We start from the raw sequence: 24,211 nt of genomic DNA, 5'->3' as shown, positions 1-24,211 counted from the left end.
TTGCAATCCCTTTGTGTTAGGGAGGTTCATACCTGGGAGTCATGTCCCACACTGAGGGGAAGGTAAAGCATTTACATGCTGAGTTTGGCTTATAGAGTGGCCACAGTTGAGCAACTTGGAGGCTCTCAGGAGGTAACTTTAAGGCACCCTGCAGTTCTAGACCTAGTTGAAAGTTCAAGCACACAGGCTCATAACCATAGTCATCAGTATCAAGGGCCTATCATTGGACCATCCTTCTTCACTGGTCTTTGTCCTTGCACTTGGGGGGTTGTTGCTGTTGCATTCAGTATGCAACAGAGCTCCCCAGGATGGGAACTCAGCACTCCCTCAGTTGTCATGTATGACTCTATCCACCATGACAAAACCCAGTGAACATCTGAACATATCTATATACCCTATATGCATGCCTTGGAGAACTCCCTTCCACTGAGTGTGCTCTTCCTTTGCATATCAATGGGTCATTGGTTTCTTTCAGATTGAATAGAATAAAATCATTAAGGAAAAATATTTCTTCTGAAGGTACTTTATATAGAATGGCAATCCAGTTCTCTTTTCTATTTCATTATACACTCATTTTTGTGTAAGTGATGGGAATTTCCTAATAAACCTAACTGGTCTATGAAATACATTCACATTTCTCATTGGATTTAGCTAATATATAATAACACAGAGAAAAACTGCAACCCTAGGAAAATGAATCTCTGTGTACCCTTGTATTGTGAATTATCAAATCTGGAATGTGTGTCCTATCACTGGAGTACAAAGTGTGGACAGTGTTTAGACTCAGAATTATTTAGTGTTCAGACAATATTTACTATTTAACATGCTTCTAGTTAGTTGTGGAATGGGAATTTCTGTTATCACTCAATGATGGTTACAATAAAGAAAACCACACCATCTTAGTGGCATTACAGCAATGAGCATTTATTGCCTAATGATGGATTTGAATGTCAGTTAGATCATCATGGCTTCAGAATGTGGGTTATGTATGAATTTGCTACTTTTAGTCATCTGAGACCCAAGTTAGAAAGACAGTAGCTACCTGGAGTATATATTTCATGAAGGTTTTAGAAGCTACCTAAGAGGGAAGTGAGAAACAATGCCTTGTAGGTGCTAGGCACACTGTTACATTAATTCATAGCCATTTGTCTAAAGCAAGGTAAATGGCCAAACTGATATCTATGGGATAAGGAAGTGTGGAGTAGGGAAAAGGAGGATAGTATTTGTTGATTAATAATCTATGCAATAGAAAAGTTTGCAGTTTTTATAAGTGATTGGGCTAATCCTGATTTCTTGAAAATTATTAGTTTAGAGTGGTTCTCCTGTAGATTACATGACTTGTCTCCAAGCTTTTAAGAATACATTTTGCTGAATTTCCTTAATTTGGATCAAAACTTCATATTTTTTCCTGAAAACAAGGATAAATTGTATTTAGAATACTTTAAATGTTAAATGGAGACCACATTACAAACATAATGCCATTTTTTCCCTAAAATGATGATAGATGTGTTAATAAGTTCTAAGCCTGTAGATAATAAGGCATATGTAAGAAAGACCATATCGCTTAGAATTATATTTGTTCCTGAAATACAGGAAGTGATTGGTTTGCAAGTATGGGTTGATTTTGCCATAATAAAAGGAATAGTGAAAGAGTGAATAAAATCAGAAGTAAGATCATAATTAAACTGGAGAAACAGACAGCATTTTAAAGGCAAGCCTTACAAGCTTGAGATGACATGAAATGCAAACTGAGTTTTCAATTACCATTATAGACACAAATAAAAAATTAAAAGGGGTGATATACAATTCTCACAATTCTTAACTAGTATATTAATAAGTGGGAGATGATTACTTGGTTACTAGAACACCTAGCTAAATTGTGTCAACAGGTGAAGAAAATCAACTGCCTTATCTTCTCTGTGGGTAGAAGGGCCATGAAGAGGTTTGAGAAGGACTCAAGTGAGAGTACAAGGAGTTGGGACCCTCTCTATAAAGACTGTGACTGGTGACCTGACTGTTTACAGAGAATTTAGGCAATTTCAAATTATATAAAATACTGAATGAACTACTGAATGAGTATCAAGATGATATGGCAATTATAGTTGGGAAAAGTATTACCTTGATGCTAGGGAAACAAACCAAAAATGAATGGATTAAAATCTCTTATGAAAAGTACAGAAAAGAAAAGGCAAAAAGGGTGAAAAAGGCAAGAGAGGCCTTGTATAGATGTTAGAAAAATGAGAAAAAAATTCCTGGAAGCGAATATCTCAATTGGGAAGGGATATTGGGAAGATTGTCTGACAAGTGCATGCTCTCCAAGAACCACAGCTCATAGATTTTATAAGTTCCAGAAAAGAAGACTACACACAGAACTTATAAATTGAGAAAGAAAAATGCCTGTGCCAAAATAAGAATGTTAAGAAATGCAACACTTAGTACTAGACTGCCATGTAGCAGAGAAGACAAGGATCAAATTGTGAAACTCTAATGGGCCTTTCTGAAAGAAGTAGAATAATAGGAATTTAAATTCCAAATTCAGGAACTCTTGAAACTAATCATCATGGTGAAGTTAACATCCAGAAGAATTTCTAATTTACTTTTCTCCCTTTGGGTGCAATCTTTGGTAATTTTGTTATTTTACTGTGTTCAAATGACCTAAATTTCACTTTGCCCCAAATTAGTCATGTATGCCACATTTTTGTTTAGGAGTACAATGCTGTGTTAATGTGTTTGACTGGTAATTTTGTGGCTATTGGAATGTTTCTTAGTCCCTAATTTGTGAATCCCAAAAAGAATGACTCCTATTGCACTTGAAAAGCTTTCCAGTTAGTAGAAGGTAAGGGAACCTAACAACTTCTAAAGCATGAATAGAATCTCTGCCATTAACAGGTTTTAGAAAATAGATTTCTTTGGCCTTTAACTGAAAGTTAATTTAGTTTTCTTTTTAATTTCCCCCCTAAAAAAGTGATAATTGTAATTGATTGTGTCTCTACCATGAGTTTATTGGAATTTTTTGAAGACCTGTTGTCTCATTGTAGAAATTAAGAAGCGTTAATATGTGGCTGGACAAAACTTGTTGAATAATACTTATTGATTTTCAATTTCAGTGCTCTGAGGCATTCAAACTAATGTGAGGGAGATATTATCTCTATTTTGAGCCTCCTCTAGTTAAAATTTAACGGGCCAACTAGTTGTCCCAGAATGATACCCAAGACAACACTCACCATAAGAAGGAGCAGTGACGGGGGAAAGGGGACATCGAACCCGTGTCTTAGGTTTCAAGGAAGAGAAATTACCTCTCAATTACTTAAGCAAATTGCTTTTTAAAATTATTTATTTTAAAATTCAGATACAGTATTATTCAATTCTTTTTGGTGTAGTTTTATGAATTTCACACATTTCTTTTGCGTGTGTGTGTGTGCATGCATGTGCGTGTGTGTTTTCACCATTTTTATTCATTTCCAAACATTTACAAATAACTTTTTGACCAGTTCTTCACAGATTCAGCCTCAGCTTCCATTCTCTAACCTAATTGTAGTTCCTGGTGATTTGTATTTTAGTGAGTAACTCCATGGCTTTACTCATTTTATCCAGTTCATAATAGTGAAATCATACAATATTTACTGTTTTACGTCTGTCTTGCTTCACTATAATCTCCCCTATGTTCATCCAAATTGGCATACCCTTCATGACTTTATTTCTTTTTACAGTTGAATAATATTCCATTGTATTTAAATACAACAATTTGTTTAACCATTGGTCAATGAATGAACAACTGGGTTCTTTCCATTTTTTTTTGACATTTATGAATAAATGATACTATGAACATCAGTGTGCAAATGTCTATTTGCTTCCACACTCCCAGGTCCTTTAGGTAAATACCTAGTAGTGTATTGCCAGGTCACACAGCAGATCTATCTCTAACTTCCTTAGGAACCTGGAAACTTATCCATAGTGGCTGTACCAGTCTACATTCCCAACAGTGAATAAGCATTCCTATCACTCCACATCTTCTCCAATACTTGTAGTTTCCTGTTATTCTTTAATAGTGCCCATTCTACTAGGTACAAATTGATATATCATGTAGTTTTGATTTGTGTTTTACTAATAGGTAGTGATGTTGAACATTTTTCATGTGCTTTTTCACCATTTGCATTTCTTCTTAAGAGAAAGGTCTGTTCAAGTCTTTTGACAATTTTTAATTGGTTGTTTCTCTTTTTATTTTAGAACTGTAGGATCTCTTTATGTATCATAGATAATAAACCCTTGCAAGTGTCTAATTACCAAATATTTTCTCTCATTGAGTAGTCTGCCTTCATAAAGTCCTTTCAAAAGTGTTTCAGTTTGAGGACGTAGCATTTATATATATATTTTCCTTTGTTGCTTATGCTTTGGATGTAAGGTTTAAGAGATTCCCTCATACCAAAAGATCTTGAAGATATTTCCCTACATTATCTTCTAGGAGTTTTATGGTCCTGGTTTTATATTTAAGTACTTGATTCATTTTGAGTTGATTGTTGTATAAGAGTGAGATGGGAGTCCTTTTTCATTCTTTTGGTTATAGATAACCGGTTCTCCTAGCACCATTTGTTGAAGAGACTGTTTTGTACCAGAAAAGTGAATTTGGTAGGCTTATCAAAAATCAGTTGATCATAGAAGGGAGGGTCTATTTCTGGCTTTGATCAAAGTATCTATCTTTATGCCAATACTATACCATTTTGGCCACTGTAGATTTATAATACATATCAAGTTCAGGAAACATGGATACTACAACCTTGCTTTCTTTTTTAAAGGATATTTTTGGCTATTTGGGGCCCATTTCCCTTCCAAATAAATCTATTAATTGACTTTCCTATTTCTGTAAAGTAGACTGTTGGCATTTTGATTGGGATCATGTTGAATCTATAAATCAGTTTGGATAGAATTGACATTTTCATGATATTTAACCTTTCAATCCATGAACATGGAATGTCCTTCCATTTGTTTATATCTTCAATTTTTCACAATGCTTTGTAGTTTTCTGAATATAGTTCCTTTACATCCATGGTTAAATTAATTCCTTGATATTTGAGTCTTTCTGTTGCTATTGTAAAGGGATTTTCTCTTGACTTCACTCTCAGATTGTTAATTACTGGTGTATAGAAGCATTACTGATTTAAAAAAATTTTTTTATTGATTTTGTAAAAATATTACATTAAAAAAATATGAGGTCCCATTCAACCCCACCACCCCCACCCCACCTCTACCCCCCCAGCAACACTCACTCCCATCATCATGACACATCCATTGCATTTGGTAAGTACATCTCTGGGTATCTCTGCACCTCATGGTCATTGGTTCACATCATGGCCCACACTCTCCCCCATTCCATCCAGTGGGCCCTGGGAGGATTTACAATGTCCGGTGATTGCCCCTGAAGCACCATCCAGGGCAACTCCAAGTCCCAAAGGTGCCTCCACATCTCATCTCTTCCTGCCATTCCCCATATCCATCAGCCACCATGTCCACTTTTCCCACTCCAATGCCACCTTTTCTCTGTGGACTTTGGATTTGTTGTGTCCGTTGCACCTCTATGTCAAGAGGAGGCTCAGATTCCACATGGTTACTGGATGCAATCCTCCTGCTTTCAGTTGTAGGCACTCTAGGCTCCATGATGTGGTGGTTGTCCTTCTTCAATTCCATCTTAGCTGAGTGAGGTGAGTCCAATAAATCAGATTGTAGGAGCTGGAGTCTGTTGAGGCTCAGGGCCTGGCTATCATATTGTCAGTAAAAAGATTCAATCCCCTAAATATATCTTAAACCCTAATACCAACTACAATTCCAGTAAAGTAGCATGATAGTCTTATGAAAAGAGATCCCCTCTGGGTCTAGTTTCATCACACAGAAACACCAGCTCCAAAGAATGGCCATCTGACATGGCAGTGAACCCTATCTGCCATGACCGTAGAACCCATGGGTCCCTTTAGCCCTCAAAGGAACCAATACCTGGGGATTGTATCTACTTTATCTGTCTCTTAGACTCTGCTCAGTTGTGCATAAGGGCAATCCTTCTGACAGCCTCCAGACTCTTTTTTTTTAGAGACTCATAGCCATATAAACTCATTTCTCCTTTCCATTTCCCCCTTACATTAGGTCAAACAGCATTTTAAAGTCATATTATTCTATGTAGACAGGGATATTCTACTGATCCGCATCGAACCTTCAATTCAAGGTCATTTTCCAGTTGCATTATCAGTTGTTAGTTGATAGTGATCCCTCGGTGCCAGGGAGGCTCATCCCTGGGTGTCATATCCCACGCTGGGGGGAAGGCATTGCATTTAGATGCTGAGTTAGGCTTCAAGACTGGCCACATTTGAGTAACATGAAGGCTGTCAGGAGGAAATTCCCAGGCACAGTGTTGCTCTAGGCCTTGTTCTTATTTCAGGCATATAGACTCACAAGCATAGTCATTAGTATCAGGGGCTCACTGTTGGACCCTCATTCCTCCTTGGTCCTTGCCGCTGCACTTGGGGGACTGCCACTGCTCCCCTAGGGACCACGGCACAGCACCCCCAGCCAGGGACCCAGTACCCCCCCAGCTTTAGTTTTTAATTGCTGCCACTATGAGTATATCCAAACATTACCATGCACCCTGGACATATGTCCTGTATAGCTCCCTGTCAGCCATATATCCCCTGTCAATAGTATCCTATACCAGTATTCCTCCGCTGCCATTGTTGGACCACTCTGGGATCCAGAACTTCCTGAATATTGAAGCCCCAATATAATGTCAGGATCTCTTACTAGCAAAATGGGATATAGCGATGGGTTTAAAGGTTAGATATAGAATACGTGTTGACTTGGAAAAATTCTACATCCTATCTTTTTCTTTTCCTTTTTTTTTTCTAATTATTGAACTTCTCTTCACAAGAGCCCTAGACCACAGCAATTCATGTATACAATATACAGCACTCCCACACATCCACCACAAAACCTTTTCTCTTCCACAGCGATACTCTTACAACCTATTCACAACATATTTACTTAAAGTGATGTACAGAGTCTGAGACAATAGCTTTCAAACCAGGTGACATCTGTGCTTACATTGTGGTGCATACTTTAGGACACACAGTTTTCTAACATTTTTAGTTATCCTATGTTTTACATTATGGTTTACATTATCATTCTGTTGTCCCCAATATGTTTATGATGTAATATTACATATTTTATATCCATCCTTGTGTACTCTCACGAAAATCCTCTCTTACCCCACATTTACCTTGGTTCCACACATTTAACATCCATTTTCCCATCCCCTTGGTGCCCACAGTGACAGCCAACCTCCGTTTCCCGAGGAGCCACGTCCAGAGATACTTGCAACAGTGTTCAGGTCCTAACTTGCTCAGCTGCCCCAATGCCCTGGGAGCCACCCTTTCTCTCAAGAGATACAGTTCCCTCTATTTGATGGCATTAGTCCTCCCCAGGATGGCATTACTGATTTTTGCACATTGCTCTTCTATGCTGCCACATTTCTGAAGTAATTTGTTAGTTCTAATAGCTTTGTGGTAGATATTTCAGAATTTCTAAGAATAGGTTCATGTTATCTGTGAATTCATGAGTGATTACCTCCGCTTTTGCAATTTGGATGCTTTTTATTTCTTTATCTTGCCTAATTGCTCTAGCTAGAACTTCTAGTACAATGTTGATTAACAGTGGTGACAGAGGCACACTTGTTTTCAAGCATAATGGAAAATCTTTAAACATTTCCCTGTTGTGTGCTATACTGGCTGTATGGTTTTCATATATGTTCTTTATCATGCTGTGGAACTTTCCTTCTACCCCTATCTTTAATAATATTTCTATCAAGAAAGGATGTTAGATATTGTCAAAAGCCCTTTCCATGTCAGTCAAGATGATTGTATTTTTTTCCTCTTGAATTGTTAATGAGGTGTATTACATTGATTTCTTTTATTATGTTGAATTACCTTGCATACCAGGAATAAAACACCTTAGATTATGATGTTTACCTATTTAAACAAGTTGTTGAATATTATTGGCAAGTATTTTGTTAAGAATTTTTACATCTATGTTCATTAGAGAGATTGGTTTATAATTTCCTTCTCCTGTAGTATCTTTATCTGGTTTTGGTATTAAGGTGCTCCATAAAATGTGTTGGACACTTTTGCCTCCTCAATTTTCTGAAAGAGTTTAAACAAGATTGTTATTAATTCTTCTTAAAATATTGGGTAGAATTCACCTCTGAAGCTATTATGCCCGCACTTACCTTTGTTGGAAGATTTTTGATGCCTGATTCAATCTCTTTACTTAATTAGTTTGTTGAGTTCTTGAATTTCTTGTACAGTCAATGTTGGTTGTTTGTGTGTTTCTAGGAATTTATAAATTTCATCTAGAATGTCTAATTTGTTGGCATACTGTTTCCATAATATCCTCTTTTAATCCTTTTTATTTCTGTGAGGACTGTCTAATATCCCCACTTCCATTCCTGATTTATTTATTTGTAACTTCTCTCTCTTTTATTGTCAGTATAATTAAAGAGTTTGTCAATTTTATTGATCTTATTAAAAAAAAAGCTTTTTGTTCTGTTGAATTCTAGTAGCATTTTTGTTCCCAATTTCATTGATTTTCATTCTTCTTCCTTTCTTCTTGCTTTTGAAATGGTTCTTTTCCTAGTATTTCCAGATGGTCAGATAGATCTGTGATTTTGCTTTTCCTCTTTTTATCCCCCCCACCACTTGCACTTGTTGACTGCTCTCTGTGAACATTTGCTGCACATTCTTCTGTGTCTGCTTGTCTTCTCTTCTCATCTTCTCTCTAGGAGGCATTGGGAATTGATCCTGGAACCCTCCATATGGCAGATGGAAGCCCAACCACTGAGCCATATCTGCTTCCCCTCTTTTTTAATATATTTAGTCAAGGCTATCATTTTCTTCTCAGAACTACATTTGATCTATCCCATAGGTTTTGATAAGACTTGTTTTCATTTTCACTTATCTCAAGATATTTACAAATCTTTTTTGGAATTTCTTCTTTGACCTATGGATTGTTTAGGAGTGTGTTGTTTACCCTCCATATATTTGTAAATTTCCCCCCCTTTCAACCTGTTATTTCTTTCCAGCTTCATTCCATTATAGTCAAAGACAATGACTTGTATAATTTCAATATGTATATATTTATCATGACCTGCTTTGTGCCTGAAAAATTGGCTTATCCTTGAGAAATTTCCACGGGCATTTGAGAAGAATGTATAACTTGCTCATTTGGGGTGCAATGTTCTGTATAAGTCCAGAATTTTCATCATATTTTTAGATTATCTGTTTCCTTGTTGATATTGTCTAGTTGTTCTATCTATTGACATAAGTGGCATGTTGATGCCTCCAAATGGTATTGCAGTGATGTCTATTTCTCCTTTAAGTTTTGCCAGAATCTGCCTTATATATATCCAGGCAATATTGTTAGATGCATAGATGTATGACTGTTTCTTTTCCTGATGGATTGTCCTTTCTATTAGCATATAATGGCCTTCTCCATCACATAAATTTTTTGTATTTAAAGAATTTTTGTCTGATATTAAAATAGCTAACCATGCTCTTTAATGATTACAGTCTGTGTGAAATATATATCTTTTTCAAAACTTTCACTTTCAGCCTGTTTGTATCCTTGTGTCTAAGTTGAGTCTCTTATAGACAGCATATGGATGGCACTTTTTTTAAAATCCACTCTGTAAACCTGTGCCTTTTGATTTTGGAGTTTAATCCATTAACACTCTATATTATTACTGCAGAGGCATTACTTACTTCAACCATTTTATCCTTTGGCTTTCATATGTCATATCTTGTGTTTCTCTCTCTCTTTCCTTCTCTCTCTTATTTTTCACCATTTTATTTATTTATTTTTAAAAAAACATAGATTACACAAAATATTGCATTAACAATTATAGAGGTTTCCATATACTCAACTCTGCACACACTCCACTCCTCCCACATCAACAACTTCTTTCATTAGTGTGGTACATTCATTGCATTTCATGAACACATTTTGGAGCACTTCTACACAGCATGGATTATAGTTTATATATACATTCCATTCAGTGGGTTATGGCCAGGTATATAATGTCCTGCATCTGTCTCCGAAATATCATTCAGAACAACTCCAAGTCCTGAAAATGCCCCCATATCACACTTCTTTTTCCCTCTCCCTGCCTTCAACAGTTCCCAAGGCCACTGTCTCCACATTGATGATATCATTTCTTCCATTGCTAGAGTCACAATGATTTTATAGTAGAATACCAGTAAGTCCATTCTAATCCATAATTTATGCCTCCATCCTGAGGACACTGGGATGGCAATGTCCACTCCACCTCTAAATTGAGAGAGGACTTAGATCCCACATGGCTGATGGATGGGATTCTCCTTCTTGCAGTCATAGACTCTCTCAGTTCCTTGGTGTGGTGGTTGACCATACTCACCTGGTGCTGAGGGATTACTACCAAGCGCCAACTCATGATGCAACTAGAAAATGATTTTGAATAAAAGGCGGAAATGGTAAAGACAAATGAATTTATATGACTAAGAGACTTCAAAATAGGTTGGGAGGTCATCAGAGAAGTCTTGCAGGATTCCAGAGACAGTCAAAGTAGATACAAATGCAAGTAGTGGTACTCCTAAGGGCTATGGAGACACCCAGGGTCCTAAGGTCATGACAGATGACTCTGGAGTTCAGTTTATTGCCAGTGGGCCCTACTTTGGAACTTGTGCTCCTGAGTGTGATGGAGTTGGACTCAGATATGACTTCTCTACACATGCCTCTTCTTTATACATATCACTTTTACTGAACCTGTGGTTGGTGCTGGGGTTGGTGTCTGCACAGGAGATTTTAATCTTTTGACTGTCCAATGTACTAGCTGGGCCCTGAGCCTCAGCAGAGCTGCAACATCTACTCTCCAGTTCATTGGACTTAAACAGAGCAGCTAATAAGGAGGTGAGGATGGTCATATCTTGTTTTTGTCTGTCTTGTTACCCTTTGGGTTATTCTTTCTGAAAGTCTTCATGTGTATATGATCTGCCAAGTCTCTCTCCCCAGTTCTTCATTTCTGTGCCAAACTCCCTTTAGCATTTCCTGCAGAGCCAGATTCTTGTTTATGATCTCTTAATTTTTATTTGTAAATATTTTAAAGTCAACTTCATAGATGAAGTACAATTTTGCTGGATAAAGGATTCTAAGCTACCAGTTTTCTCTTGCAATATCTCAATATTATCATACCTCAGGAGGCGGGTCAAGATGGTGGCTGAGTGAGCTTACCTGATAATATCTCCTGCAAAGAAGTGGCTGGGCAGCATTGGAGGTTCTTCGGGACCAGGCAGTTTCAGGATTTTTGCAGGACAGGAGGTGTCTGGACATTGATTTGGTGGGAAGGTAACAGAGAAAATACGTCTATAAAATATAATCGAGACTCTTTACATGGAGATCCGGGCTGCACGCGGAACATTCCCTCCTAGGGTGGGCAGTGCCACAGCACCAGGCGCTGCCACAGTGTTTTTTTTTTTTTTTTTTTTTGGAGGCTCTGCAGTACTGGTGAATTCATAAGCCCTGAGCAGCCTATTGGGGGGTTAATAGGACAGGAGGTGCTTGCAGACCAATTTAGGAAGACAAACGGGAGTTTTATTGCGAAGTGGGGGAATTTTTGATTGTGGACACAAACAATAGCACTTCGGCCTAGAGCCCCGCCCCCCCCCCCCAAGCCCAGCTACTGATCTAGAGTGGACTTAAAGTGATAGCAATAAAGAAACGCCACCAGGGTCTGGCAGGGTGGGAGACATTTGGAAGCCGATAAGGGGAATATTTTGCAAAGCATGGGAATTTCAGGTTTGGACTCTGTTATTAGCATTTCTGGCTGGAGCCCCACCCCTGGGCCTGGCTATTGATCTGCATCATTAAGTTGGTTGCAGTGTAGAGGCGCCCCCAGGTGGCCATTCAGGGGATCACAGGGTGGGAGGGGTCCTGAAGTAGAATTGGTGATACATCCACAGAATAGACCTCAGTGAGTGAGTGAATTGTGGGGTACAGACACACAGGATAGAGCTTGCGGATGTGAGCTCACCCATAGGGCTGGCACCCAGCTGCGGGGATCCCTGAAGGCTGTGATGCACTGCGGTGCTCCCAGGCTCCCTGTTAACCGGACTTGAGGTTGCCAGGTCTGAGTCCCCTAAACCCTGGTGGTCCACACCCCAGAGACTCACACCTCTTGAGTCTTCAATATCTCAGACTTTCCATCCCTGAATCCATCACACCCTGAGGTCCATCTGAGGTCCTTGAATGTCCTAGCCCTCAACGTTTGTGTTTTTTCTTTTGTTTTCTTTTGTTTTTATTTTTATTCTTTTCTATTTTTTTAATGTCCTGATTGCTAACATTGCATTATCCCCTAGTCTTTTCTCCCAGCATATCCCCAAAAGTCTTTTTCTTCAGTTATTTAAGGCTTTTTATTTTATTGTAATTTTGGCTGTTTTGGTAGGTGTATATCTTTTTTCTCTTTCCCTACCTGTTCCCCACCCTTTAACTCACCCTCTTTTTTCTTTCTTCCTTTCTTCTTTTTTTTTTCTTTTCTCTCTCTCATCCCTCATTTTCTTCTTATTTTACTTTTACCTTAACTATACAATAGGTGCTGCAGGGAACACCTCACATTTGCTGGGTTTCCTCATCCTCCATTGCCTCATTTCTGTGTGAATAGATTTTGGCTACCCACACTATCCCCTTTCCCCTACATCTTGATATCCTTCATCATCTACTGTCTCTCCTATATTCCACCTCCCTTTCTTTGATCCCCAAAGTGTCTAACTCTTAATTTCTAATACCTTTGTTTTGTTTTCTGTCTGTTATCCACTCTTGAAACTATTGCCTTTCTTTTCTCTTTCCCTCTCTCACAAAAACAATAGCTTCTTAATTCATACCATATTCCTCCCATATTCAGTCGACTACCTCATTATAGGTATGCTACCTACTGCTATAACTCTACACAATTTACATGAATCTAACATCCATCCTCCCAGATCTCATATTGCTGCTCTGTTAACATATATCACCAATACTACTTTACACTTTTCCTTGCTTACACAATTGCCTTTCCCTGGCCCTAATACTTTCCTTTAAAGTGAACTCAACCAGCAATAAAAAATTAGAATAAGAAGTACAAAGTGACAAAGAGAAGATATAACACTTACGCAAAAACAGCAGCTAATTAATCTCCAAAACTAGGCAAGCTAAGGAACTGACTAAACCTGTCAAGATAAAATGATGACCAGATAGCAACAAAAATCTACAAACCAAACCAGTAATCAGGAAAACATGGCTGATTCCAATCAACAAACTAAAAATCAGGAAGGGGAGCAGAACTTCACACAAGTAATGAAAGATCTCAGAACATTTCTCACTGACAAATTTAATGAAGTAAAGGAAGAGGTTAACAACATGAAGACAACACTTGGAGGGGAAATTGCAGACATATGCAAAAAGGTAACAGATATGATGGGAATGAACACCACAGTTCAAGAAATCAAAAATACACTTGCAGCAAATATCAGCAGACTAGAAGAGGCAGAGCAGAGAATTAGTGATGTGGAAGACAGTGCATCGGAAATCAAACAGATAGTAGAATTGGTCGATAAAAAGATAGAAAAAATCCAGCTAGGATTTAGGGACCTGAATGATAATGCAAAATGCTCAAACATACATATTATAGGCATTCCAGAAGGAGAAGAGAAGAGAAGGGAAAGGGGTCAGAAGGAGTGCTGCAGGAAATAATGGCTGAAAACTTCCCAAATCTACTGAAAGAGACAGATGTACATATCCAAGAAGCACAGTGCACCCCACTGGTCATAAACCCCAACAGGTCCACCCCAAGACATATAGTTGTCAAATTATCCAATGCTCAAGACAAAGAGAAAATTCTAAAAGCAGCAAGAGAAAAGAAAACCATCACATACAAGGGAAGCTCCATAAGATTAAGTGCTGATTTCTCAACAGAAACCATGGAGGCAAGACGGCAGTGGTATGATAAAGTCAAGGAAAAGGAAAAGGGAAAAAATTTCCAACCAAGAATACTCTATCCAGCTAAACTAGCATTCAAAAATGATGGAGTGTTCAAAATATTCACAGATAAACAGAAACTGAAAGAGTATGCCAACAAGAAACCTCCCCTTCAAGAAATTCTTTAGAATAGAGTTCTGCAGGAAGAAAGGAAAAAACAGGACAGGCAGAGTTAGAGGAGAGTGTAAGAGCAACAAAAAAGACAAAAAGAGAAGGAAAAAATGCAAACAAAATATGACAAACACAAATCCAATCAAAATATGGCTAACAAATATAATTCCTTGAAAGTAATAACTCTGAATGTCAATGGATTAAACTCACCTATCAAAAGATTCAGACTGGGACATTGGATAAGGAAATATGACCCATCTATATGCTGTCTACAAGAGACACATCTTAGACCCAGAGACTCATGGAGGTTGAAAGTGAATGGCTGGAAAAAAATCATACATGCAAACAATAACCAAAAAAAGGCAGGAGTAGCTATATTAATATCAGACAAAATAGACTTTAAATGTGAAACAATTGTGAGAGACAAAGAAGTATACTACATTTTAGTGAAAGGGACAATCTGTCAAGAAGATCGAACAATCATAAATATTTATGCTCCTAACAAGGGCGCCTCTAACTACGTGAGGCAAATGCTGGAAAAACTAAGTGAAAGAATAGCTGCATCTACAAATATAGTGGGGGATTTTAATACACCACTCTCAACTCTTGACAGAACATCTCAAAAGAGAATCACTAAAGAAACAAAACATTTGAACAGTATATTAGAGGAGCTGGATCCAATAGACATATATAGATCATTACACCCAAACACAGCAGGATATACATTTTTCTCAAGCGCACATGGATCATTCTCCAAGATAGACCATATGCTAGGCCAAAAAGAAAGGCTTAATGAATTCAGAGAGATTGAAATCATACAAAACAATATCTCTGACCACAGTGGAGTCAAGCTGGAAATTTGCAAGGGACAGAGACCCAGATTTCACAGCACAATTTGGAAATTAAACAGCACACTCTTAGAAAAACAGTGGGCCAAAGAGGAAATCTCAAAAGAAATCAATGACTACCTTGAAACAAATGATAATGATAACACAACATACCAAAATTTATGGGATGCAGCAAAAGCAGTACTGAGAGGGAAATTTATAGCCATAAATTCATATATCAAAAAGAAGAAAGAGCAAAAATTGAAGAACTAGCTGCACATTTGAAGGAATTAGAAAAAAAAACAACAAAGTAATCCAACAGGAAGAGGGAAGGAAATAACAAAGATGAGAACAGAACTAAATGAAATAGAAAATAAGAAAGCACTTGAAAAGATAAACAAGACCAAGAGCTGGTTTTTTGAGAAGATCAACAAAATTGACAAACCTTTAGCGAGACTAACAAAGAAAAAAAGAGAGAAAATGCAAATACACAAAATAAGAAATGAGAAAGACAATATCACCACTGACCCCATAGAAATAAAGACTATCATAAGAGGATAATTTGAAAAACTGTATTCCAACAAAAATGACAATTCAGAGGAAATGGACAAATTCATAGAAACACATAAGCAGCCCATATTGATGAAAGAAGAAATTGATGGTCTTAACAAACCAATCAATCACAAATAAAGAGATAGAATCAGTCATTAAAAACCTCCCAACTAAGAAGAGCCCAAGGCCAGATGGCTTCACAGATGTATTCTACAAAACATTCCAGAAAGAACTAACACTAATCCTGCTGAAACTCTTCCAAAAAATTGAAACAGAAGGAACATTGCCTAACTCCTTCTATGATGCCAATATTACCCTAGTACCAAAGCCAAACAAAGACACCACAAGAAAGGAAAATTACAGACCAATTTCTCTAATGAACCTAGATGCAAAAATACTTAACAAAATGCTTGCTAATCGTTTTCAACAACACATTAAATGAATTATACACCATGACCAAGTGGGATTTATTCCAGGTATGCAAGGATGGTTCAACATAAGAAAATCTATCAATGTAATACACCATATAAACAGATTGAAGGAAAAAAATCACGATTATATCTATAGATGCAGAAAAAACATTTGACAAAATACAGCACCCTTTCTTGATAAAAACACTCCAAAAGATCAGAATACAAGGAAATTTTTTGAACATGATAAAGAGTATATATGAAAAACCTACAGCCAACATTGTTTATATGGAGAAATCCTAAAATCCTTCCCTCTAAACTTAGGAACAAGACAAGGATGCCCATTGTCTCCCCTTCTATTTAACATTGTCTTAGAAGTACTTGCTCGAGCACTGAGGCAAGAACCAGATATAAAAGGCATTCAAATTGGAAAAGAAGAAGTCAAAATTTCATTGTTTGCAGATGACATGATCCTATACATAGAAAACCCTGAGAGATCTACAACAAAGCTTCTAGAACTCATAAATGAGTTTAGTAAAGTCGCAGGTTGTAAGATCAATGTGCAAAAATCAGTAGCATTTCTGTACACCAATAATGAGCAAGATCAGGTGGAAATCAAGAAACAAATACCATTCACAATAGTAAATAAAAAAATCAAATACTTAGGAATAAATTTAACTAAAGATATAAACAACTTATACACTGAGAACTATACAAGACTGTTCAAGGAAATCAAAGAAGACCTAAATAAATGGAAGAATATTCCTTGTTCATGGATAGGAAGACTAAATATTATTAAGATGTCTATCCTACCGAAACTGATCTACACATTCAATGCAATCCCAATAAAAATCAACACAGCCTTCTTTAAGGAACTAGAAAAAGTAACTATGAAATTTATTTGGAAAGGAGAGAGGTCCTGAATAGCCAAAGACATATTGAAAAAGAGAAATGAAATTGGAGGAATCACACTTCCTGACTTCAAAACATACTACAAAGCTACAGTAGTGAAAACAGCATGGTATTGGCATAAGGAGAGACACACAGACCAATGGAATCGAATTGAAAGTTCTGATATAGAACCTCATATATATAGCCATATAAAATTCGATAAAGCCCCAAACCCTCTCAACTGGGAGAGAATGGCCTATTCAACAAATGGTGCCTGGAGAACTGGATAGCCATATGTAGAAGAATGAAAGAGGATTACCATCTCACACCTTATAGAAAGATCAACTCAAGATGGATCAAAGACCTAAATATAAGAGCCAAGATCATAAAGATCTTGGAAAGCAGTGTAGGGAAACATCTGCAGGACCTTGTAATAGGAAATGACTTCACGAATATCACACCAAAAGCACGAGCAGCAAAAGAACAAATAGAGACATGGGACTTCGTCAAAATTAAAGCCTTCTGCACCTCAAAGGAGTTTGTCAAGAAAGTAAAAAGGGAACCCACACAATGGGAGAAAATATTTGGCAACCATATATCTGATAAGAGACTTATAATTTGCATATATAAAGAAATCCTATATCTTGAAAAGAAAAAGATAACCCATTTAAAAAATGAGAAAAAGATTTAAACAGACACTGCTCCAAAGAAGAAATACAAATGGCTAAAAAGCACATGAAAAAAATGCTCCAAATCTCTAGCTATCAGGGAAATGCAAATCAAAACTACAATGAGATACCATCTTACTCCCATAAGATTGGCAGCTATGAAAAAAACAGAAGAATACAAATGCTGGAGAGGATGTGAAGAAAGGGGAACACTCATCCACTGCTGGTGGGAATGCAGAAGGATCCAACCGTTCTGTAGGACAGTTTGGCAGTTTCTCAAAAAACTAACCATAGATTTGCCATATGACCCAGCAATACCACTACTGGGTATATACCCATCAGAACTGAAAACAAGGACACAAACCGATATATGTACACCAATGTTCATAGCAGCATTGTTCACTATCGCCAAAAGTTTGAATAAACCCAAATGCCCATCAACAGATGAGTGGATCAATAAAATGTGGTATATACACAGAACGGAATACTACTCGGCTGTAAGAACAAATAAACTACAAACACACGTGATAACATGTATGAATCTTGAGAACCTTATGTTGAGTGAAGCAACCCAGGCATTGAAGGACAAATAGTACATGACTTCAATGATATGAAATAAGCAAGCTGCCTCAGAGAGCTAGAGACAGGAAATCGGGGGGTGGAGGAAGGATGTGAACCGACGTCTGCAGGAGTGGAATCTATGATGAGCTGGTGGTAAGTATGAGCACAAAGAAGAGATAAAATGGGGGCAAGGGGTTGCCTTTGGGTGGGGCTTTGTGGGTTTGAGGGGGGCTGGGGATGGACGGATGGGTAATATTGCCCAAAAAGTTGGGGGGAAGGAGGGGTAACATACAAACATAAGAGAGTGTCAGGTGTTGGTTGCGAGTAAAATGCTGAGAAAATTGTACCAAAATATAATTAGGAGGGTTACCTGTTTAGGATGCTTGGAGGGGATGATCTGATGTGGGACAGACTCCTGGGGAATGTCTGAATGCTCATTTTGCCAGGGTGGGTTGTACCATTGGGTAGAGACCCAAGTAGTGAGAGTTGGGGTGGACCCACATCCTGGGGAGGACTAATGCCATCAAATAGAGGGAACTGTATCTCTCGAGAGACAGGGTGGCTCCCAGGGCATTAGGGCAGTTGAGTAAGTCAGGCCCTGCACACTGTTGCAAGAATCTCTGGACGTGGCTCCTCAGGAAATGGAGATTGGCTGTCATTGTGGTCCCCAAGGGGAGGGGAAAATGGATGTGAAATGGATGGAACCAAGGTAAATGTGGGGGCAAGAGAGGAGTTTCGCGAGAGTACACAAGGATGAATATAAAACATGTAATATTATACCAAAAATATATAGGGGATGACACACTAATAATGTAAACCATAGTGTAAAACATAGGATAACTAAAAAATTTAGAAAACTGTATATCCTAAAGTATGGACCACAATGTAAGCACAGATGTCACCTTGTTTGAAAGCTATTGTTTTGGAGTCTGTACATCAGTTTCAGTAAATATGATATGAATAAGTTAAAAGATTATCGCTGTGGAAGGGAAAAGGTTTTATGGTGGATGTGTGGGAGTACTGTATATTGTATATATGAATTACTGATCTAAGGCTCTTGTGAAGAGAAGCTCAATAATTAGGAAAAAAGAAAAGAAAAAGATAGGATGTAGAATTTTTCCAAATCAATACGTATTCTAGATCTAACCTTTAAACTCATCGCTATATTCCATTTTACTAGTAAGGGAACCTGACATTATATTGGGCTTCGCTTTTCAGGAAGTTTTGGGTCACAGAGTGGTTCAACAATGGTGGCAGAGGAATACTGGTATGGGATGTTATTGACAGGTGATATATGGCTGACAGGGAGTTATACAGGGCATATGTCCAGGGTGCATAGTAATGTTTGGATATACTCATAGTGGAAACAATTAAAAACAACAGCTTGGGGAGTACTGGGTTACTGGCTAGGGGTGCTCTGTCATGGTCCCTAGGGGAGCAGTGGCAATCCCCCAGGTACAATGGTAAGAACCAGGAAGGAATGAGGGTCCAACAGTGGGCCACTGATACTAATGACTATGCTTGTGAGCCTATACAACTGAAATAAGAACAAGGCCTAGAGCAGCACTGTGCCTAGGAGTTTCCTCCTGACAGCCTTCATGTTACTCAAATGTGGCCAGTCTTGAAGCCAAGCTCAGCATGTAGATGCAGTGCATTCTCCCCAGCATGGGACATGACACCTGGGGATGAGCCTCCCTGGCACTGAGGGATCACTACCAAATACCAGCTGATGATGCAACTAGAAAATGACCTTGAATTAAAGATTCAATGCGGATCAGCAGAATATCCATGTCTACATATAATAATAAGACTTTAAAATGCTCTTTGACCTAATGTAAGTGGGAAATGGAAAGGAGAAATGAGTTTATATGGCTATGAGTCTCTAAAAGAGTCTGGAGGTTGTCAGAAGGATTGCCCTTATGCACAACTGAGCAGAGTCTCAGAGACAGATAAAGTAGATACAACCCCAGGTATTGGTTCTTTTGAGGGCTAAAGAGACCCACGGGTTCTATGGTCATAGCAGATGGGGTTCACTGCCATGTCAGTTGGCCCTTCTTTGGAGCTGGTGTTTCTGTGTGATGGAACTGGACTCAGATGGGATCTCTTTTCACAAGACTTTCATGCTACTTTACTGGAATTGTAGTTGGTGCTGGGGTTTAAGATATATCTAGGGGATTTGAATCTCTGGACTGAAAGTATGATAGCCACGCCCTGAACCTCAACAGACTTCAATGCCTACACTCTGATTTATTGGACTTACCCCACTCAGCTAACATGGAGTTGAAGAATGTCATCCACCACACCATGGAGTCTAGAGTGCCTACAACTGAAAGCAGGAGGATTGCATCCAGTATCCATGTGGAATCTAAGCCCCCCTCTTGACATAGATGTGCAATGGACACAACCAATCCAATGTCTACAGAGAAAATGTGGCATTGGTGTGGGGAATGGGAGGAAGAGATGAGATGTGGAGGCATTTTTGGGACTTGGAGTTGTCCTGGGTGGGGCTTCATGGACAATTATGGGACATTGTAGATCCCCCCAGGGCCCACTGGATGGAACGTGGGAGAGTGTGGGCTATGATGTGGACCACTGACCATGAGGTGCAGCGATTCCCAGAGATGTACTTACCAAATGCAACGGATGTGTCATGATGATGGGAGAGAGTGCTGCTGTGGGGGCGTGGGGGGTGGGGGCAGTGGGGTTGAATGGGACTTCATATTTTTTGAATGTAATATTTTTAAAAAAATGAATAAAAAAATTTTCATACCTCTGTCTCCTCACCTCCATGGTTTTTGATAAGAAATCATCAAACAAAGACTTAATGGGCATCCTTTTTTCCTGATATTTTGCTTCTCCCTTACTGCTTTCAGAATTTGCCATTTCTCTTTCATATCTGGAATTCTGAATAGTGTGTGTCTTGAGGTCGGTCTATTTATATTTATTCTGATTGAAGTCTGTTATGATTCTTGGCCCTGCATATGAGAATTTGGAAATTGCTGGCCATTTTTTCCTCAAATACCTTTTCTGTCCCTTTTTAATTTAATTAAATTAATTTATTTTTATTTTATTTTCTCTCTCTCTCTTTTTTTAGATATTACATTAAAAAAATATGAGGTCCCCATATACTCCCCACCCCCCTCAACCCACTCCTCCCACATCAACAACCTCTTTCATCATCGTGGGACATTGATTACATTTGGTGAATACATTTTGGAACACTGCTCCACCACATAGATAATGGTTTAAATTGTAGTTTACACTTTCCCCCAGTCCACCCAGTAGGCCATGGCAGGACATACAATGTCCAGCATCTATTCCTACAATACCACCCAGGACAACTCCAAGTCCTGAAAATGCCCACATATCATATCTCTTCTTCCCGCTCCATGCCCTCAGCACCTACTGTGGTCACTTTCTCCACATCAATGCTACAATTTCTTCCATTACTTATCATGATAGTTCCATAGTAGAATATCAGTAAGTCCACTCTAATCCATACTCTATTCCTCCATCTAGTGGACCCTGGAATTGTTATGTCCATTGCACCTCTATATTGAGAGGGTGCTTAGATTCCATATGGATGATGGATGCAATTTTCCTGCTTGCAGTTGTAGGCTTTCTTGGCTCTCTGGTGTGGTGGCTGACCTTCTTCACCTCCTTGTTAGCTGGCTGGGGTAAGTCCAATGAACCAGAGGGTAGGAGTTGCAAGTCTGCTGAGACTCAGGGCCTGGCTCTCTCATGGACTGTCCTGAGTATACACCAACTCCAGCACCAACCACAGGTCTGGTGAAAGTAACAGAAGAGGCATGTGAAGAAAGATGACATCTGAGTCTAACTCCATCAAACTCAGGAACACAAACCCCAAAGTAGTGTCAACTGATATGGCACTGAACTCCAGAGCCATATGCCATGACCATTAAACCTATGGGTCATTGTAGCCCTCAGGAGAACCAGTGCTTGAGCTTGTATCTACTTTGGCTGTCTCTGGAACCCTGCTGAGGTGTGCATAAGCACAATCCCTCTGATGACCTCCTGACTCCTTTTTGGAGACTCATAGCCATATAAACTTTTCCTTTCCATTTCCCCCTTTTAGTCAAGTTTAAAAAGCAGTTTTTAGCATCTGATATTACATGTAGACTGAGATATTCTGCTGGTCTGAGTCGACCCTTTTATTCAGTCTTTTTCTAGTTACATCATCAGCTGGTGCTTGGGAGTAATCACTCCGTGACAGGGAGTCTCATCCCCAGGAGTCATGTCCCATGGTAGGGAGAGGTAATGCATTTACATGCTGAGTTTGGCTTAGAGAAAGGCCACATTTGAGCAACATGGAGGCTCTCAGGAGGTAACTCCTAGACACCCTGCAGCTCTGGGTCTAGATCATATTTCAGGTGCACAGACTCATAAGCATAGTCATGAGTATCAAGGGCTCATTGTTGGACCATCCTTCTTTATTGATCTTTGCCATTGCACTTAGGGAATTGTTGCTGTTCCATTAGGGAATGTTGTAGAGCTTCCCTGGCTATGAACTCAGCAATCCCTCAGTTGTCATTTTTAACTTTAACCACCATGAAAATATCCAAACTTTTAAAAAAGATTTATTTATTTATTTCTCCCCCCTTCCCCCCACCGCTTTGGTTGTCTGTTCTCTGTGTCTATTTACTGCATCTTCTTCTTTGTCTGCTTCTGTTGTCAGTGGCATGGGAATCTGTGTTTCTTTTGTTGCATCATCTTGTTGTGTCAGCTTTCTGTGTGTGCAGCACCATTCCTGGGCAGGCTGCACTTTCTTTCATGCTGGGTGGCTCTCCTTACAGGATGCACTCCTTGTGCATGGGGCTCCCCTATGCAGGGGATACCCCTGCGTGGCAGGGCACTTCTTGTGTGCATCAGCACTGTGCATGGGTCAGCTCCACATGGGTCAATAAGGCCCAGGGTTTGAACTGCGGACCTCCCATGTAGTAGACGGATGCTCTAACCACTGGGCCAAGTCCGCTTCTCTCCAAACATTTTTATGTACCCTATATATATGCCCTGGAGAGCTCCCTCCCAACCATGGACACCCTATCAATAATACCCTAGACCAGTGTTCCTCCCCTGCCATAGTTGAACCTCTATGTGGTCCAAAACTTCTTCAGTAATGAAGCCTAAGATATTGCCAGATTCCATTAATAAAAAAATGGAATATAGTGATGGGTTAAAGGTTAGATACAGAATACATACTAATTTAGAAAAATTAAATAAAGGAAAAATAAACTTGGGTATCAAAAAATGACAAAATGAAAAAGCTTTGTTTTTGATATTTTGCCTTTTGTCACTGCTATAGATGTTGCCCTGTATGTACAGTGGCAAGGCAATTTCTTCCATTTCTTCTTCAGAGTCTACATCCTCTCTTTTTTTTTCTAATTATTAAGTTTGTCTTCACAAAAGTTTTAGATCACAGTAATTCACATATACAATATACAGTACTCCCACACATCCAACATCAAACCCTTTCTCCCTTTCCCTGCCATGATCTTTTTAAATGTTCATATTATATTTGTTGCAGCTGATGTGTAGGTTTTGAAACAATGTTTTCAAACATGGTTTTCCAATTTGGGTTTACATTATGGTTTATATTTTAGAATATACAATTTTCTAAATTTTTAGTTACCGTATGTTTTGTTATGGTTTACATTTTAGCCTATAGATTTTTATACATTTTTGGTGTAATTTAAAATGTCCTATATTCATCATTGCATGTTCTTGTCGAACACTTCCATTGCCCCATAGTTACACAGATTCCATCTATTTGACACCTCTTTCCCCCTCCACTTAGCGCCCACAGTGACAATCAATCTTCATTCTTGAAGGATACTTGCAACAATGTTGAGGGCTTGACATACTCGCCTGCCTTAACCCATTGGGAGCCACCAATTCTCTCAAGCAATACAATTCCCTCTATCTGAGAACATCAGTCCTCCCCAGGATGTGGGTATACCTTCACTCTCATTGTATGGGTCTCCACCCAATGATATAACCCCACTATGACAAAAATGAGCACTCACACACTCACTAGAAGCCTGCCCTGTGCCGGATGACCTCCTTTAAGCATCTTAAACAGATTACCTTATTA

The sequence above is a fragment of the Dasypus novemcinctus genome, chromosome 2 (assembly GCF_030445035.2).
Source record: "Dasypus novemcinctus isolate mDasNov1 chromosome 2, mDasNov1.1.hap2, whole genome shotgun sequence".
NCBI lineage: Eukaryota > Metazoa > Chordata > Mammalia > Cingulata > Dasypodidae > Dasypus > Dasypus novemcinctus.
Note: the sequence above shows the minus strand (reverse complement) of the source record.